Consider the following 5195-nt stretch of genomic DNA (forward strand, 5'->3'; position numbering starts at 1 on the left):
AACAGGAGAATCGACGTTTCGGGCATTAGCCCTTCTTCAGGGCTAATGCCCGAAACGTCGATTCTCCTGTTCCCTAGATGCTGCCTGACCTGCTGCGCTTTTCCAGCAACACATTTCCATCTCTGATCTCCAGCATCTGCAGACCTCACTTTCTCCTCTAAGTATTCACTCGATCTAGCCTGTCTATACCTTAACCAAACCTTCAATTTCTTTAGTAATCCAGCATTCCCTATGCATACCAGCCTTTCCTTTCACCCTAACAGGAATATACCTCCTCTGGATTATAAATTTGGCATATATCCCTTCAAATCCTTCCGGATCATTTACCCATCTCTGCTCCTTTTAAATGTTGGCTGAAAATGTGTTGCTCTTCAGGAGGGCTTCATTCCTGAAGAAGGGCTCATGCCCGAAACGTCGATTCTCCTGCTCCTTGGATGCTGCCTGACCTGTTGCGCTTTTCCAGCAACACATTTTCAGCTCTGATCTTCAGCATCTGCAGTCCTCACTTTCTCCTTTTAAATGTTGTAATTATTCCCACCTTCATCACTTCCTCTGGAAGCTCATTCCATATGCACATCACTCTCTGCCTAAAAAGTTTGTTCCTCAGGTTATTTTTAAAATCTTTGCCCTCTCACCTTAAACCAATGCCCTCTATGCTCCCCCACCCAAGGGAAAAGACCTTGGCTTTTCATCCTATCGATGCCCTCATGATTTTTTAAGCACCTGTAAAAATCACCCCTCAGCTTCCGAGGCTCCAGGGAAAATAGCCCCAGCTTATTCAGCCTCTCCCGATAATTCAAACCCTCTAATCCTGGTAACAACTCTGGCAATTTTTTGCACCCTCTTAAGATTAACAACTTCCTTCCTATTGCAGTGTGACATAATTGTACACATTCCTCTAAAAGTGTCCTAACCCATGTCCTGTGCAGCCCTAACATGATGTCCCAGCTCCTAAACTCAGTGCACTTACCAAAGGAGACAAGCATGCCAAACACCTTTTTTACAGCCTTATCTAATCGCCACTTGGAAAAAGACTTTCACTGTCTACCCTATCTAATCCTCTGATCATATTGAATGTCTCTATCAAATCCCCTCTTAGCCTTCCTCTTGCCAATGAGAACAGGTTCAAGTCTCTCAACCTTTCGTCATAAGACCTTCCTACCAGACTAGGCAACATCATGGTAAATCTCCTCTACACCTTTTCCAATGCCTCCACATCCTTCCCAAAATATGGGAACCAGAACTGTACACAACATTCCAAGTGTGACCGCATCTGCGTTTTGTATAGTTGCAGCATGATATTGCAGTTCTGGAACTCAATCCCTCCACGAATGAAACCTGACACATCATATGCCTTCTCAACAGCATTATCCATCTGGGTGGCAACTTTCAGGGATCTATGTACATGGACTCCAAGATCCCTCTGCACATCCACCCTACCAAGAATCTTTCCATCGACCCAGTACTCTGCTTTCCTGTTATTCTTCCCAAAGTGCATCACCTCACATTTCATGTATACCACATCAACTGCCCTACCCTCATCTACATGCTTGGTCACCTTCTCAAAAAGCTCAACGAGGTTTGTGAGACATGACCTGCCCTTGACGAAATCATGTTGACGATCTGAAATCAAATTGTTGCTTGCTAGATTATTATAAATCTTGTCTCTTATAAACCTTTACAAAACTTTTCCGACAACAGATGTAAGGCTCACTGGTCTATAATTACCTGGGTCATCTCTACTGCCCTTCTTGAACAAGGGCACAACATTTGCAATCCTCCAGTCCTCTGGAACCAAATCTGTAGACAATGACGACTCAAATATCAAAGCCAAAGGCTCTGCTACTTCCTCCCTAGTTTCCCAGGGAATCCTCTGATAAATCCCATCCTGCCCAAGGAACTTGTGTACTTTCACTCCTTCTAGAATTGATAACACCTGTTTGTAACTAACCTCGATCCTTTCTAGTCTAATATCTTGTACCTCATTCTTCTCCTCTACAATATTCTCTCTTTCCTGAGTGAAAACTGATGAGAAATATTCATTTAGCACCTCTCTGATCTTCACAGGGTCCACACTCAACTTCCCACTTCTGTCGTTGATTGGCCATATTCCTACCCTAATCATCCTTTTATTCCTCACATACCTATAGAAAGCTTTAGGGTTCTCCTTTATTCTATTTGCTAAAGACTGTTCGTGTACTCTCTTTGCTCTTCTTAATTCTCTCTTTAAATCCTTACTAGCTGACCTGTAACTCTTCATCGCCTCATCTGAACCATCTTGCCTCATCAACACATAAGCCTCCTTCTTCTTCGTAACAAGAGATGCAATTTCTGTTGTAAACCACAGTTCCCTTACCTTATCACTTCCTTCATGCCTGACAGGGACATATCTTTCAAGGACACACAATATCTGTTCCTTACCCAGCTCCACATTTCCATTGTCTGCATCACCTGCATTTTGCTACCCCATTCTAAGCATCCTAATTGCCCTGCATTATAATTGCCCTTGCCCCATCAATAACTCTTGACCTGTGGCATGTACCTATCACTATCCATCGCTAAAGTAAACGTAACTGAATTATAGTCACTCTCTCCAAAGTGCTCACTTACAACTAAATCAAACACCTGGCCTGGTTCAATACCAAGCACCAGATCCAGTGTGGCCTCCCCTCTTGCCGGTCCTTCGACATACTGTGTCAGGAAACCCTCCTGTTGACATTGGACGAAGACTGATCCATCCGACGTACAGGAGTTATAGCATTTCCAATCAATGTTGAGGAAGTTAAAGTCCCCCATAATAACCATCCTGTTCCTTTCACTCCTACCTAGAATAATTTTGCTAATCCTCTCTTCCACCTCCCTGGAACTCTGCGGATGCCTATAAAAAACTCCAAGCAGTGTGACCTCTCCTGTTTCTAACCTCAGTCCACACTACCTAAGTAGACAAGACCTCATCAAAAAATCTCTCAGCTACCATTATACTATCCTTGACTCCCTCTCTTTTACCACCTTGCCTGTTCTTAATGAAAGATCTAAACCCTGGAACCTGCAACATGCATTCCTCACCCTGCTCTATCCACGTCTCCGAAATGACCACAACATCAAAGTCCCAGGTACCTATCCATGCTGCAAGATCACCTACCGTATTTTGGATATTTCTGGCGTTGAAGTAAACACACTTCAAATCACTTCGCTGTCTGCCAGCACATTCCTGTGACCCTGAAATCCTGTCCCTCCTACTCTCATCCTCCTGCGCAATGCAACTACACCTCCGATTCCCATTCCCCTGTTGAGCTAGTTTAAACCCACCCGAATAGCACCAGCAAATTTCCCACCCAGGATATTACCCCTCTGGTTCAAGTGAAGACCATCCTGTTTGTACAAGTCCCATCTTCCCCAGAATGAGCCCCAATTATCCAAGAATCTGAAACCCTCCTCCCTGCACCATCCTTGCAGCAACGTGTTCAGCTGATATCTCTACCTATTCTTTGTCTTGCTATCACGTGGCACGTGTAACAAACCAGAGATAACAACTCTGTTTGTTCTAGCTCTCAGCTTCCACCCTAGCTCCCTCAAATCCTGCCTTACATCCCTTTCCCTCTTTCCACCTATGTCGTTGTTACCTACATGGACAACAACTTGGGGCTGGTTACCCTCTCCCTTCAGGACCCCGAAGATATGATCCGAGACATCATGGACCCTGACACCTGGGAGGCAACACACCAACCGTGAGTCTCTCTCGCTCCCAACAAACCTTCTATCTGAGCCTCTAACTATTGAGTCCCCAATGACGAACACGCTCCTCCTTCCCTTCTGTGCAACAGGGACAGGCTCTGTACCAGAGACCTGGGCCACCTGAACACCACTGGTTAGTCGCCCCCCTTAACAGTATCCAATACGTATACATGTTTTTCAGGTAACGACCACAAGGGATCCGTCACTGACTGCTTTCCCCCTCCTTCCAACAGTCACCCAGCTTTCTTCGTGCCTAATGAGTCATTTTTCAGCTGTTTCTATTTCTTGAAGTTACACTTTAACACTTGATCAGTCCGGAGCCACCATTCAGGGTGGGATATGAAAGGTGAATATCACCCCAGGCAAACGAAATAGAAACGTGCCCCCGTCTTTGAGTACGAGGAGCAGATGCCTCTTATGATTGGCGGTTTGCGTCTTTAGTTCTATGTCTGGACCCTGACGCTGTTTTGTCCGATTGCAGATTACTATAAATAAGGCTTTCTGCTGCCGGCGAGAGATTTTCAAAATGAACCGAAATCAAACCAGAGGAGCTGCAGGACTGGGATAGCAAATGTAGAGCTTTTGCTGATGTCAGAACTAGTGCACAAAGGCTGGGCGACATTAAAATATTGTCTAAAGACGATTAATATGCTCACCCGGAAGAACGTTCTGTGATGTTTAATCAACATACCGGAGTGTTTTTGAAATGTGAAATGAAGAGATTAATTGCATATTGCAGTTCTTGGCGCTTTCTTTGTGTTTCTGTCAGTTCTTCAGGTCCAGAAAAGAAAAAGTAGAAAGAGACAGATGCAGGTGGGCAAATGGATGAGCGAGAGAGATTGTCTGAAGTAGGATTTGGAGATTTAGGTGTTGGACTGGGGTATACAAAGTTAAAAGTCACACAACACCAGGTTATAGTCCAACAGGTTTCATTGGAAGCACACGAGCTTTCAGAGAAAATCACCTGATGAAGGAGTGGCGCTCCGAAAGCTAGTGTGCTTCCAATTAAACCTGTTGGACTATAACCTCGTGTTGTGTGATTTTTAACTTTGTCTGAAGTATATATTTGTAATCGAATTAACAAGTATTGATGGATCCTCCTCTGAACAACGTCCTCTTTTTCAATGCAAAACACACGCTGTTGCTTGCAAATCGGCAGGCTCTTCGAATAGGAGAGAAAGTTGATGACTTGGCGCTGGCTGCAAGAGAAGAGAACGTGCCCTCTCTACTCCCTGCCTCTTGGGAGCATATTAAACACCGGTGATTTTTTTTCCTCTCTCTGTTTGCTGCTATTTGCTCAAATTACTCTCTAATATTGCTGCAAGTCCCGGTTGGGATGTTAGCCCTGAGTATCACCCCTGGAAACAAAAGAAATGCCCCTTTTCTTACAGACCCACGGGGAAGATACATGACACACTGACTTTTTTTTCCAATTTCCAAAACTCCGCGCGGGTTCTGTT

Source organism: Chiloscyllium plagiosum, chromosome 50 (genome assembly GCF_004010195.1).
Source record: "Chiloscyllium plagiosum isolate BGI_BamShark_2017 chromosome 50, ASM401019v2, whole genome shotgun sequence".
NCBI classification, from domain to species: Eukaryota; Metazoa; Chordata; class Chondrichthyes; order Orectolobiformes; family Hemiscylliidae; genus Chiloscyllium; species Chiloscyllium plagiosum.